The sequence below is a fragment of the Pseudorca crassidens genome, chromosome 8 (assembly GCF_039906515.1).
Source record: "Pseudorca crassidens isolate mPseCra1 chromosome 8, mPseCra1.hap1, whole genome shotgun sequence".
Lineage (NCBI taxonomy): Eukaryota > Metazoa > Chordata > Mammalia > Artiodactyla > Delphinidae > Pseudorca > Pseudorca crassidens.
Genome location: NC_090303.1, coordinates 65,712,691 through 65,728,526, shown reverse-complemented (window position 1 = coordinate 65,728,526; position 15,836 = coordinate 65,712,691). Strand labels below are relative to the sequence as shown.

General features: G+C 41.0%; 1 protein-coding gene across 1 annotated transcript in view; it reads right to left on the bottom strand.

Moving 5' to 3' along the window:
- The window catches only part of SEPTIN7 (septin 7), a 102,866-nt gene extending 87,568 nt beyond the window's left edge, over positions 1–15,298 (bottom strand). The window contains exon 1 of the mRNA XM_067746705.1: positions 15,060–15,298. The gene's annotated coding sequence lies outside the window, so the exon portion shown is untranslated. The remainder of the gene's footprint in view (positions 1–15,059) is intronic.
- Between the last annotated feature and the right edge of the window lie 538 nt (positions 15,299–15,836).

Below are 15,836 nucleotides of genomic sequence, written 5' to 3'. Positions count from 1 at the left end.
GTTAGGAATCCACCTGCTAATAATGCAGGGGACACGGGTTTGAGCCCTCGGCCAGGAAGATCCCACATGCTGCAGAGCAACTAAGCACGCATGCCACAACTACTGAGCCTGTGCTCTAGAGGCTGCGAGCCACAACTACTGAAGCCTGCAGGCCTAGAGCCCGTGCTCCAAAACAAGAGAAGCCACCGCAATGAGAAGCCTGCACACCTCAATGAAGAGTAGCCCCCCGCTCACCGCAACTAGAGAAAGCCTGCACGCAGCAGCAAAGACCCAACACAGCCAAATAAACACATAAATTAACAAATTAATTTTTTAAAAAAAGAAAAGAAATATCAAGAACATACTCAAAATTTTTAAAGGATTAACTTTAGTCAGTTTTAATCAGTCACTACTGTATCTTGTGCACTGATGACATATATGCATTCTGTATACAACACAGCAGTTTTGTCAATGAATTCAAATTATTTCCTGTATATACCTCTCAAAGCAGCTTCTTAAAGACATAAAAGCCATTTCTTGTCAGAATATTGAATCCCATCTCACAAAATGTTTGACTGATACTCATCTTAGCATTACTTGCCTAATAAAAAGAAATGTAAGTAGGCAGAAAAAGTATTCATTATTACCTGTTTTTTAAAAATTTTTCTACAGCTTACCTACATTACAACACCATACAGAAAAACAGAAATTCAATTCCTGTTATGGACTGAATTGTGTACCCCAAAAATTCTTATGATGAAGCCCTAACCCCAATGTAACTATATTTGGGAGATAAGGCCTTTAAGAAGTAATTTAGGTTAAAGGAGGTCATAAGAGTGGGGTCCATCATATGGGACTGGTATCTTACAAGAGGAAGAGACACTAGAGATATCTCTTTCTCCCTTCATGAGTGCACAAAGGCCATGTAAGGACACAGTGAGAAGGTGGCCATATGCAATCCAGAAAGACCCTTCACCAGAAACCAAACCTGCTGGCACCTTGATCCTGGACTTTCCTGTGAGAAAACAAATGTCTGTTGTTTAAGCCAGGGGTCCCCAACCCCCAGGCCGTGGACCGATAGCGGTCAGCAGCCTGTTAGGAACCAGGCTGCACAGCAGGAGGTGAGTAGCGAGTGAGCAAAGCTTCATCTGCCCTCCCCATCGCTCGCATTACCACCTGAACGATCCCCAACCCCTCCCCCACCGCCACTGGTCCAGAGAAAAATTGTACTCCACGAAACCGGTCCCTGGTGCCAAAAAGGTTGGGGACCACTGGTTTAAGCCACCTCATCTGTGGTATTCTATTATGGCAGCCCTAGCAGACTAATAAATTTCCTAAGAAAATACTTGTAAAAAATTGCATTGCAAAGTAAATTATTACTGTTGAAATTATTAATAGACTGTGATAAATGTTTCTGTATGTTTATAAATTTACTCTACAACAAAAGATTTGAAACGCCTGCCTTGTTGAGCTACTGAAGCAACCAAAGTAATCTGATACCTCAAAACAGCAAATTCTACTTTTTTCCATAACCAAGGTCTTTAACATATTTCATTATAAAAACAACATTCTACTCAAGATCAGTACTATATATAGTAAAGATCAGTGGAAGGCTCAAAAAAGCATGCCACCCATCACAATACTGCAACACTACCCCAACAATATTTGTAATATTAAGCATAAATAACTGATAATACATTTCTAAACACTGACAATGCTGTTACCTACTAAGAGAGCAGTCTTAAAGGAGTTTAAGGCAAGGAAAGGATCAAAGACTCAGTTGGGTAAAGTCTCCCGAATGAGTACTTTTGAGCTGGGCCTTCATTAATGGATGAATGCAACTTCAAGGTAGGTAAGAACAGCATATGCAAAGCAAGAATACAAAACATAATTTGATCTGAATGGAAGAAAAAGCCAAGCAGAGACCCTAAAATGACTTCCTAAGTTTTTAATGAAAAAACATATTAGAGAACCATAGGGCAGTACAGTAGTCCCCCTTTATCTCAAGTTTTGCTTTCCGAGGTTTCAGTTACCAGCTGTCAACTGCGGTCCAAAAATATTAAATGGAAAATTCCAAAAATAAGTAATTCATCAGTTTTAAATTGTGTGCAGTTCTGAGTACTATGATGAAATCTCACACCTTCCAGTGCTTTCCTGCTCCGTCCAGCCCATGACATGATTCATCCTTTTGTCCAGTGTATCCTGCCTGTTAGTCACTTAGTAGCCTTCTCTGTTAATCAGATCGCCTGTTGTGGTATTGCCGTGCTTGCGTTCAAGGAACCCTTACTTCATAATTTTACTTAATAATGGCCCCAAAGCACGAGAGTTGCGATGCTGGCAATTCAGATATGCCAAAGAGAAGATTTTGTAAAGTACTTCCTTTAAGTGAAAAGGTGAACATCTTGATTTAATAAGGAAAAAAAAATTGTATGCTGAGGTTGCTAAGATCTATAGTAAGAAGGAATCTTCTATCCGTGAAATACAGAAGGAAAAAGAAATTTCTGCTAGTTTTGCCGATGCACCTCAAACTGCAAAGTTACAGCCACAGTGTATAATAAATGCTTAGTTAGGATGGAAAAGGCATTAAATTTGTGGGTGGAAGGCATCAACATAAAGTGTGTTCCAACTGAGGGCAACATGTTGCGCCAGAAAGCATAGAGTCTATATGAAAACTTAGCAAGCAAGGGATCCCCTAAAAGGAGTGACACCAAGCCATTTACTACATATACGAGATGGTTACACAGATTCAAGAATAGATTTGGACTGAAAAATATAAAAATTACTGGAGAGGCTGAGTCTGCCAATGAAGAAGCCACTGTCACATTTCTGGCAGAGTTGAAGAAGTTGATTAAGAGAAACACCACATTTTTATAACTTTTATTACAGTATATTGTTACAAGTGTTCTCCTTTATTATTAGCTATTGTTGACCATCTCTTACTATGCCTAACTTATAAATTAAACTTTATCATAGGTATGTATGTATAGGAAAAAACAGTATATATATATAGGTTTTGGTACTATCTGTGGTTTCAAGCATCCACTGGGGATCTTAGAACGTATCCTCCACAGATAAGGGGGGACCACTGTACAAATATAGTTAGAAATCTGAATTCTAGCACCTGCTGTAACTTAAAGCTATGCTCTGTGTGGATAAGTTACATAACCTTTCTGAGCTTTAGACTGGGATAACATATTTATGAGGTTATTAAAAAATATATAAGAAATACTTGAAATATTTGGTACTTCAGATACAATAAGCACAATAAACGACAGTTGTGGGACTTCCCTGGTGGCACAGTGGTTAGGAATCCACTGGCCAATGCAGGGGGCATGGGTTCAATCCCTGGTCCAGGAAGATCCCACATGCCGCAGAGCAACTAAGCTCATGCACGACAACTACTGAACCTGCCCTCTAAAGCCCATGAGCCACAACTACTGAGCCCACATGCCACAACTACCGAAGCCCGCGCGCCTAGAGCCTGTGCTCCACAACAAGAGAAGCCACTGCAATGAGAAGCCCGTGCATTGCAACAAAGAGCAGCCCCCACTCGCTGCAACTAGAAAAAGCCCACGCGCAGCAACGAAGACCCAACAGCCAAAAATAAATATTTAAAATGTTATTTCCCCCCTTAAAAAAAAAAGACAGTTGTTACAGTGGTTGTGCAATACACAACAGCTATTATTAAGGCCTCTGGGCTTTTACCTTGCAGTGAAATGATTTCCAAACTTGGCTATAATCAGAAGCATCTGGGAAGCTTGATAAAAACAAATACCTGGGCCCTAGCCTAGAAGCAGGGAATTAGAATGTTGCTGGTAGGGCCCAGGAAATAAGGTTTTGGTTTTGTTTGTTTGTTTTGTTTTGTTTTTTTAACAAAAACCTTAGAAGCTTGTACTATAACTGAAAGATATTTAAAGTTCTACAATAGGCCAATTATTTTATGAAAGTAGTGTTTTAGTACAATAATCTTACAAAGATTCATTAAATGAAGTGAGAAGAGTCTGAAAGCAGTTAAGACCAATGAGGAAACTACTCATTAGGAAAAAAAGTATTGTTCACCTTAGTTAGATTCTAATTTGTTAAATGGAATCCACTAGTGAATAAGAACACTATCCTGGGACTTCCCTGGTGGCACAGTGGTTAAGAATCCACCTGTCAATGCAGGGGACACGGGTTCAAGCCCTGGTTTAGGAAGATCCCACATGCCGCAGAGCAACTAAGCCTGTGTGCCATAACTACTGAGCCTGCGTTCCAGAGCCTACGAGCCCAAGCACCTTAGGGCCTGTGTGCCACAACTACTGAGCCCCCGGGCTGCAACTACTTAAGTCCACGCGCCTACAGCCCATGCTCCGCAACAAGCCACCGCGATGAGAAGCCCATGCACCACAATGAAGAGTAGCTCCCGCTTGCCACAATTAGAGAAAGCCGGTGTGCAGCAACCAAGACCCAACACAGCCATAAATAAATAAATAAACAAAAAACAAACAACACCCATCCTTCAATTAAAAAGCAATGGCATCTCCCAGCCCTATCCAGAAACCTTCAACACAGTTTTAAATAAAAGATGTCGCCATCAAGCATAAAACTTCTCCCTTTTCCCTTGCTCCTGGCTAGTACTAATGTTGATGGTGCATTTATCTCATAATAACACACTGTATATGCATGTTTTTGGTATTACTTCTGCACTTCGTCCATGTTCACCAAATATTTAACTTTGAAAAAGATAGGGGCTACAACTTTTCATCAAGTCTACAATTATTCGAAAATTTCAAAAAAGTAAAAAAAAAAAAAAAAGTAACTACATCTACATAATTACTTTTTAACAGCACAGCACCATGGTCAAACACAAACAAGTATTTTTGGTTTGCCAGATAAGTTATTCTAGTTATCTTTTAGGCTCACAGTTGAATTAATCACCTGGTTAAGTAACTCCTACTTTTCTGTATTAGATCAATTTTGATATTCTAATACAAAACACAAGACAGGACTGACTATAGTTCTACCTAAGATCACTAATTTAATCCTTTCATGCCAAGTTCTCATGTCTACTCAATTTGCCCTTCTCAGTAATCAGAAAACAGACTACAAGTTGTACTCAGAGCAACTGTGGTTTTGCAAATTATACAATGAATACATATTTTGGTTTTCATGGTTGTTTTCTATTTGCACATTATTTTATATATCCATAAAACAGGAATCATTTCTACTTAATTTCCTTTTCACTCAGCATGTCAGAATATACTGTACAGAATATAGCTGGGAATTAGAAATGGAAATCTAACCCAATACTTAACAGATAGCAGAACTTCAGTAAAGAAATGAACCAGGGACTTCCCTGGTGGCGCAGTGGTTAGGAATCCTCCTGCCAATGCAGGGGACATGGGTTTGAGCCCTGGTCCGGGAAGATCCCACATGCCACGGAGCAACTAAGCCCGTGTGCCACAACTACTGAGCCTGTGCTCCAGAGCCCGTGAGCCACGACTACTGAGCCTGTGTGCTGCAACTACTGAAGCCTGTGTGCCTACAGCCCATGCTCCGCAACAAAGAGAAGCCACCGCAGTGAGAAGCCCGCGCACCGCAAAGAAGAGTAGCCCCCACTTACCGCAACTAGAGAAAGCCCATGCGCAGCAAAGAAGACCCAACGCAGCCAAAAATTAATTAATTAATTAATTAGTTTTTAAAAAAGAAATGAACCAGGAAATAAAGACTGAGCAGCTAAAACACAAAGATTTGTAACAGCAAACTGGATAGCTACAAACTTCAAGGACAGAAGACATCCATGAGAGCAGAAAAATGTGAAAAACTATGTATAATTTAAAAACAAAAACGACTCTCATGCTGCATTATTTAATAGACCCATATTATAAGTCACAGCACAAAACCAAATATTCCTGATAGTGCCTTTAACAAGTTCAGTATATTCTAATGAAAGTAGGGAAGCTAACTGGATTATACATAACAAAAATCTCTCTCCAGTAATATAAGAAATATAAATTAAAAACAAATTTAAGATACTAAACTAACAAATGACCTGGGAAAATAACCAGGGAAAGCAGAAGAGGTTTAAAGATACTTCTTTTTTTTTTAATAAATTTATTTATTTTATTTATTTATTTTTGGCTGCATTAGGTCTTTGTTGCTGCACACGGGCTTTCTCTAGTTGCAGCGAGTGGGGGCTACTCTTCATTGCAATGCGCGGGCTTCTCATGGTGGTGGCTTCTCTTGTTGCAGAGCACAGGCTCTAGGCACGTGGGCTTCAGCAGTTGTGGCACACAGGCTCAGTAGTTGTGGCTACTGAGTAGTAAGCCCCAAAGATACTTCTTAAAATACTATTTATAGGGGCTTCCCTGGTGGCACAGTGGTTAAGAATCTGCCTGCCAATGCAGGGAACATGGGTTCAATCACTGGTCCAGGAAGATCCCACATGCCGCAGAGCCACTAAGCCCGTGTGCCACAACTACTGCGCCTGCATGCTAGAGCCCTTGGGACACAACTACTGAAGCCCACACACCTAGAGACCATGTGCCACAACAAGAGAAGCCACCGCAATGAGAAGCCTGTGCACCGCAACAAAGAGTAGCCCCCACTCACCGCAACTAGAGAAAGCCCGTGCACACAACAGAGACCCAACACAGCCAAAAATAAATTAAATAAAATAAATTTTAAAATAAATAAAATAAAATACTCTTTATAATAAATTCTAAAATACTGAAACTACTAAATGTCTCAAAATAATAAATGGCTAGATAATTAGGATATCAACATTGGAACACCATATAAATACTTAAAATAACCTATAGGTGAATACACCAAAAAATATTATTAAATATTAAGTGAATAATACCTTGCTTTTGTATAAAATTTAAGAGTTTACAGAGTACTTTTACATATATTACCTCATAATATATAATTTACATCAGAGGTTATCAACCCTGGCTATTCATCAGAATTACCTAAAATACTTAAAATGCATATTTCTGAGCCCCACCGCACACCTAGTGAATTAATGAGCCTCCAAGTGTATTAAGCATTGGAAGTGTTTCCAATGCCTAACCAGTGTTAAGAACCACTAACCACAAATATACGACTAATTACAATCATAAAAAAAATGTAATTAAGAAAACACAAATCAAACTTCAGTGATTGAAATAATTTAATGGCTTTTTTTCCCACCTGGTTTATCTGTTTAAATTAATCGTAAAAGGAAATAAGTATATCTATTAAACTTTTTAAAATTAAAAATGGTTTAAAATGTTGATGCTTGAAGGTATACTAGTTACTGAAAAAATTTTCCTTGTACAGACCCCAGAATGCTACATGTAACAAATGAGGGAGTACCCTAGTTATTTTAATAGTATAAACAGAAAGCACCAAGATAAAATTGCTATGAAGATTTGCCTCCTCTTATACAAATAATTATCTCACTCAAAATATTTCTAGTATTCTCTAAAACTGATTGACAATATATACCAAAATCTTCCTCAAGAAAGAAAGAACCCTGATTAGTCTGAATGGACAATTTGTCTAAGGATACGTCACTCATATAAAGAAACATTAGCAAGAAAGTCTGAAACAGCTACTGCTTTGTAATGTACCAATAAACAATTTTTAATAACTAAACATTTTAGTACTACTCAAGAAATCAGCGGGACTTCCCTGTTGGCACAGTGGTTAAGAATCCGCCTGCCAATGCAGGGGACACAGGTTCAATGCCTGGTCCGGGAAGATCCCACATGATGCAGAACAACTAAGCCCGTGTGCCACAACTACTGAGCCTGCATTCTGGAGCCTCAGAGCCACAACTACTGCAGCCTACGCGCCTGGAGCCCGTGCTCCACAACGAGAGAAGCCACCGCAATGAGAAGCCCACGCAACGCAACAAAGAGTAGCCCCTGCTCGCCGCAACTAGTGACAGCCCGCATGCAGCAACGAAGACCCTACACAGCCAAAATAAATAAATAAATAAATAAATAAATTTATTTTTTAAAAAAAGAAAGAAATTGGTCACCTCAGTCTAACTGTGAAGAACACATAAATTTCACACAAATCACTTTATTTCAATTTCCTTCAACTCTACTCACCAAACCAAAAATACCAAGTCTTAAAAAAACAGTACCAAAAAATTTACTGACCAAACTAGAGTACAGCTTTTGTTCAATATAGCAGATTCAATTACTAAACATAAAAATTCAAAGCACAAATGAATAAATTTACAAAAACCTTAAAATGCTTATTTTCTATCCTAGATGTCTCTCCTAGTATTGAGACTCTACCAGACATGTTCACTTACCTGTCCTGCAGTCCTCTTGATTTCATGTTTTAAATTACCTCTTTCAAGAAATGGTTATCTACTCACCACCCATTCACTCAAGCCAGAAAGCTCAGATACTATGGATTCACTACTCACTACCTACATCTCCTCACGTACTACTTAACCTCACAACCATCCCCTACACTTCATACCTTTTGCCACTGCCCTAATTCTGTCCTTTAGCCTTCAGTCCTAGGGCTGCTAAGTTAACCACCCTCCATTGGATAGCCCCACCTTGGTACTTTATCTATCCCTACTGGAATTATCACAGTGGTAATATATCATAGTTACCACTCTTCTTTTACTGTATGCGGGCCTCTCACTGTTGTGGCCTCTCCCGTTGCGGAGCACAGGCTCCGGACGTGCAGGTTCAGCGGCCATGGCTCACGGGCCCAGCCGCTCCGCGGCATGTGGGATCTTCCCGGACCGAGGCACGAACCCGTGTCCCCTGCATTGGCAGGCGGACTCTCAACCACTGCGCCACCAGGGAAGCCCCACCACTCTTCTTTTAAAATCCTTCAATAAAGATTTTTTTTAAATCCTCAGCACAGCACACCAGATCTATACTTATCTCTCTAGCTTCATACCCTACACTACCATGATATCTCAGCCTAGAATAAGTATCCTTCCTCTTCTTCTGCCTAATCATTCTTACCCATCTTTGAAGATTCACTTTTTTCTAGTTTGGAAAAGGTATCCCACTCTGTACTTCCACTGTACATTCTACATACCTTTAAATCATACCACAAATGATTTACTATGTAAAATGTCAGGTTGGGAATACAAAAGTGAACAAAATACAGTCCTTGACTTTAAGAAACTTACAATGGAGGCTGAAAAGTAATTGCCATTTAGTTTGATAACTTTTTTTAAGCTAACATCTGAGTGTTTGTTATATGCTGGGCTAAGAACTTGACATGTATTTTCTCATTTAATTCTCCAATAACTTTATGATCCCCACTTTACAGAGAAGGAAAGAGAAAAAGCTGTTACTTGTCCAAGGTTCAGTTAAGCTTTAAAGATGTGAATCCAGGTCTGAGTCCAGAACCTAAGCTCTCAATTACAATGACTTCTGTTTCTAAAGTCACAGCATTTTACTCAGTTTCCCCAGTGACCAGCATATAGCAGGCACAAGATATATATTTGTTAAATAAATGAACTTGAGTCTTGAAATCCCAGCTGGTAATGACTTAACATCAATACTACCACTTTAACTGATAATGCCTTGTGTCAAAGAGCTCAAAAGCTCTGAGATGCTAACACATGTGAAATGATCAATGTCCCAGGTTACTCATCACGTCAAGGTTTATAATAGCAAAGTATTGGAAATAAATGTCTATCAGAAGGGGACATGTTAAATAAATTATAGCCTATCCATATTATGGACCTATGCAGCTATATAATAAGAATGCTCTTCATGTACTGATATAAAATAATCTAAGATACACTAAGTAGAAAAAATTAAAAGATGAGAAAGAAATGTGTACCTGATGCTATCATGGGTGGGGGCAGGAGGGATATATGGTTGTTGTTTGTATGTACAAAAATCACTCTTCACATTTCAAATCTTTCACAATGAAGAAGTTAGGGGGAGAAAACTTTAAAAAGCTACCCAGAAAAACCAATCTAATTGAGTCAACTGTAGATGGATTATATCTCAATAAAGCTGTTTAAAAAAAAAAACTAATCTATAGATACTAGAAATCAGATCAGTAGATACCTGGAGCATTAGGAGGATAACTGTACAGGGACACAAGGAACTCTGAAGTGACGTAAATGTTCCGTGTCTTGTTTGAAATAAAAGCTACAAGGTGTATATATTTGTCAAAATTCATTGAACACTTAAGATCTGTGCATTTTACCATGTTTGCTGACCTTATGTAATTATCTGTCATCATTCTGCCACAACATAATCACAGTATGTGAAGATTAAAGAAAACATGATTTAAAAAAAAACCTGTGCATTTTATTGTATGAAAGCTATACCTCAATAAAGTTACTTAATAATTTGGAAAGCATTTAGAAATGCAGACTCCTGGGCCCCTCTCAATGGCTATGAATCACTGGGTCTGTGGTGAGAACCAGTTAATCTGCATTTCTAACAAGAGGTTCTGGATGACCCCCATGCATGAGGTTCATCAGTTATATTTTGGAAAATACTGACCTACCATAATGTTGTATATCCAGTAATTACCGATCATGTTTTGCAAAAATTCATTAATTAAATGATAAATTTACACAAACACACAAGCTACCTAGGCGATTCTGACTCCCAAGTTTGAGAAATACTAAGTTTTAAGTGGTAGGCGTTCTAGGAGGAAGAATTATAGACTAGATAGTTAAGAAAGACTTCTTTTCTTCTCCATCTGCTACAATCCTTCAATGGTTCTCCATCACCTAGTGTGATGGTTCTAAATCTGGCCACCTCAGGTGACATTTGGCAATGTCTGCAGACATTTTTTTTCAGTGTCACCACTGGGGAGGGGGAGTGCTATTGGCATCCAGTGCTACTGGCATCCAGGGATGCCAATAAACATTGTACAATGCACAAGACAGCCCCTCAAAGAATTCTAAAACTCCAAACTGCACTAGTGCCCAGTTTGAGAAACCGTGACCTGAGCCTCACCTCAAACGAAGCTACCAAAAGTACTTGGTTGTGGCCCCAGAGGTAAACAAAACAACAGAATTAACATATTACATCTTCAGGCAAGTCAATTTTTACTTCCAGTTTGGTGTGGAAGGAGTGGGGATCATCTTTATATTGTACATAAGTCAAACAAATATAGATAAAATGCAAATGTCACATGATTACCTAAAATAAATGTCACATGAATACCTAAGATAAACTTCAAAATAATGTAAGCAGGATCAGGCTTTACTCTCCAACCTTAGGGGATCTTTATGTACCCTTCTCAGTCTTCAAGTACTTTTGAAGTTAAAAAACATTGGCTTAAAATAAAGTGCACAAACTTTAGCATGACAGGCAAGATCTCATCTTTAAGCTACTCCCACTAAGACTTTTAGGGCTATTTGTTACTGCGGCATGGTCTAACCCAGTGCTATTCAAAGTGTGGTCTGTGCACCAGGGAGCCAGTCTGATTGTTTACTGGTTTACACCAGAGAAGAACAAAAATAGAGAGCATAGAAATGGAAATTTTTATACCAGAATAATTTTATGTCTATTGGATCTTTAAAAATTGCGGCTTTTAGTTTTGCCTTTTTAATTCCATCTTCATTACTAAAAAATTTGCAGTAATTTCTATTTTACAATTTTGTCAGTCAACAGTGAACTGGAAATTTAAAAAAAGAAGAAAAAAGGTCCTTCATCAGTTTGAGAAGCATTAACCTAACCTATCCTGACTGATACATCTAGTAAGTGGCAAAACCAGGATTTGACCTCATGTCTGTCTGACACCAAAGTACTTTTTCTTAGTCATTACACTATATTTCTGTTATTATTAATACTTTGAATTCAAACCCCTATGTGTAATCCCTACCTCTGCAGAGCTAGACTGCACAAGGTATGAATCACAATGACCTTTTGTGTGTCTCACCTAAGGCCTTCAACACTGAATGCAAACCAAGCTGCCTTCTTGGCCCCTTTTCCCCAGGCTCTTGCTCAAAATTTGGCTCTCTTGATCTTCAATGATGCAAAAGGACAAGCCAAAAAAATTTTTTTTCTCCTCGAGGTCAAGAGCAGAGACATAATATTTAATGACATATTTAATGTCATAATACTATCAACCCTGCTTTCTATATGACTTTGGGAGATGACCTCTGCTCAAGGAGAAGTAGGCCCCAGATTCTCTAACCACACTAGCTACATAAAGTATAGAATAAATTAATCAAATATAAGAAAAAGCCACATAGACTTAACAGCATTTAGTCTTCCCTCCTCACACTAAGACCTCCAACCTCTACCATAAAGTTTAAAGACATTCGACCTGATCCATCCATACTGCACATCCCCCAAGTGTTTTTATAAACTTTTTTGATCACAATTCTTAATTTCAAAAAAATGTTATATCCCAGCTCAATACACAATACTTATAAAACAAAATTTATCCCCCCCAAATTTTTACCAAGTGCAATGTACTGCTATTTTTTAATTTCTTTCCTACTTTTTAGAAACTATTGGAAAAAATCCACAAAATTGATTTCAAGACCCACTAATTGGTCTCATCCTGCAGTTTGCAAGACACTGCTATAGAGACCAACAGTCTACATTTAACAGTATGCTCTCATCTGGCAAGCCTAACCCATAATCACGCTACCTTAAAATTCTACTCCTCAAAAACACATTTTTTTCTACATCAGTTTCATTGTACAATAAACCTTATGTCATTTACAGTCCAAACTTTGTACAGAAAAATACAAAAGTTAGTTTTGTCTCAAAATTTAGTAAAATGCATAAATGTTAAAGTTAAAATAAAAATGTTCAACCTCTAATCAAAAACTGAAGACAGTTTATTAGCTCAAAATGTGAAAAATGTTCTCAGCTGGTAATTTAATTAGATAACAATGCTCTGTTGGCAAATCCCAGAATAGAGTCTATAGTGAATATGCATACCATCAATTTACAAGTCTGAAACCAACTTGCTCTATCTTCACTTCTTGCACTATCTTCTTGCACTATCCTCACTCCAACTGGTCTACTCATCTGACCACTCCCCATTATTGAGAACTGGAAATCTAACTCCTTCTTCTGTGTGTGTGTGTGTGTGTGTGTGTGTGTGTGTGTTGTCACTTTTAATTCTTGACAATTGCTCTAAAGTCTGCCAGCGGTCCCACCTTGTCTCACACCAGCTCAGAAGTCCTGTCATGTACTTATTTAAGATTATTTCTATGGGAAAATACACAAATCCAAAGAATCAATTTCATAACAAACTTCTGAAACATAATCTATAGGTAACTGTATTTGATACATAATTTACCTTTCATGTAGTTACGTATTGAATACCTTATCTCCAAATCAAAACCAGAAACCAAACATTTCTTGATTTCCACAACTATAATATTCTTTCTGTAAATTAAAATCTACTTCACATAAACACAAAATAAATTTCTCAGTTATGAACTTCAATTCTGTGAGCCTCAGAGTGCATGTGATATTTTTAATAACTGTATTGAGAAGACCTGGCTCCATCATGTTGTCCCAACACAGAAGTACACAATGCTACCATACAAACCATCTGTGTAGCTTCCACATTTATTTCATAGCTCCAGTCAACCCAATCTCCTCTAGCCCCACCCACTGAACAGCTGGGTGGGATGAAAGATTGTTTCCTGACCGCCCTCCAATGCCATGCTCCTTCCCCTGCTATTTGGAGGAATAAGGGATCCAAGCAGCATTTAACTAGCTTCTTAATTGTTTGTATCCTGCTAAGGCACTATCCTTTAGTCTATCAGGATTTCATAAAGTTCATCCATACCTGTACACTTAATGCCTAAAAAGTTTCCTCAACTTGCTTATAAACTTGGGGGGTGGGGGGGGCTGACCATACTCATCACCTGCATGTACATAAATACGTAAAACGAGTAAAATGCTTTTGAATCTAGATTATCTGTTCATTTAGATTATCAAGGGCACCAAGGAAAACATCCTTCCATTTCATCAAAATAACAACGCGAAAAGAAATCGTTAAGTTGAACTATAACAATATAAGTCGCAAGAATAAATTATCTCGGTATTTAAGCAAACACCTGATCTTACAAGTTCTTTCCCTGCACTATAAAAACCCAGATTTGAAAAGTGTACTCTCAAAATGTAACTTAGCAAATGGAAATGTGTTAGAAAAATCTCAATTGCTTACTTCCTACTATACACAGTATGAAATGGAACTTGGGAGTGGAAAATGTGAATGAAATGGCCTTGTTCTTTTTCCAATACGTGGAGGAGGAAAGGAAATAAAAAGCCTTCTTAAGAGAATAAATGAGAATACTAAACTATTTTCAAAAATTAATTTCCTTAAACATCACCAATCCGAATCTCCAACTCCCTCCCTTTTCCAGAGACCCTTCCCACCCCTTCCGCTCCTCGGGAGGGCGCCCTTCCTAAATATTCTCTTTTCCCTTTTTCTTAAAAATTAAGCCCAAACCAGGCTCCTTATCCTCCTTGCTCAAGCCTTGCCCGCCATCCACCGGCCTTCGGGGCCGCGCCTGGGGAAAGGAAGCCCCAGAGGCGGGAAGGGGAGCCAGGAGGCGACACAGTCACTGGAGCCGCTGCAGCCGCCGCCTCCACCGCAGCTTCAGCCTGGTGCATCCTTCTTCCTCCCTCCCCGCCGCCGCCCTCCCGGGGCCGGCCCACACAGCACCCTCACCCGGGCGCCCACACACATCCCCACCCTCCTCGCCAGGCCCACTCCCCACGAGAGGAGCTCCGCCGCGGGTCCTGCGACCGCCGACGAAAGGAAGCAGGGCCGTGAAGCCGGCTGGCCCGGCGAAGGCGACCCCGCTCGGGTTGCTCGGGCCGCGGCGGCGGAGGCCGCGGCTCACGTCTCCCGGCTCCCCAGGCCCGCCCGCCGCGGCACAGGAAATGCCGCCGCCTCGGCTCTCCTCACATTCAATTCAAACTGTCACTGCCGCCGCCTCCCCTCCCCCCGGGCCCGCCGCCGCCGCCGCACCCCGGGCCCGCCGTCGCCCCCACCCCACCTCCCTTCGCCGCAGCCCCCCGCCTCGCCTCAGGGCGTTCCCCCCACCAGGTCAGGGGGCCGCAGAGCCCCTCCGCGTCCCGAGCCGCCGACCGGAGTCGGGACGGCCCAGAGCTGAGACTCACCCATGGTGCTGCTGTTGACGCTCCTCTCCTCAGCAGCAGCGGATCTCGCACTGACCGACATCCCCTCCCCCCTCCGCGACCAGCCCGGGCGCAGCGTAGCCCGCGGATTCTCCAAAGCCGCCTACGCCGATTCCGCGGCGTAGCCGCCCGGCGTCGCTGCTTCGCTTACGCAGGCGACAGCAGGCGGACTCCTCCACTGGCTCTCGCCCGACTCCTGCTCCCTCCTCCGCCCCTCCACCCCTCCGCCCCTCAGCCCCTCTGCCCCCTCAGTCGAGGCTTCCGGGCCGAGCGGAGGCTGGCTTCGATCTCGCGAGATTACTTCATCGCTGCCCCACCGACTTGCTCGTTTTTCGAGCATGATTTCATTGGCGTCAGCCATCCTCTGCTGGTCGGGTTTGGCTGCCATGTTAAAATTGGCGGCATTTGGCACCTCCGGGGTCATGGATAGTCAGGCCTCTATGCGTGTTTCTTGAGCACTCCAAGTTTAACGCCTTACGTTTGTGGGTGAAAACCCTGGGGACGCTGAGAGGGAGTGGCCGGTGGGATGCGAGGGTGTGGTTTTGCCCGAATCAAAGATGGCCGCCGTCGGTGCAGCCCCGCGCAAATTCACGTCAGGTTTTGGAGCTGGGGGAGCCTCGGGGTTGCCCTCTGCGCCTCCTTACGAAATTGGCGTAAGGCGAAGAGGCCAGACTTGGGGGCTACGCTCAGGGCAGGGGCCGCGTACACGCTTCCGCTCCTAGCTACTGACCTGGCAGCATTGTGAGTTAAGTG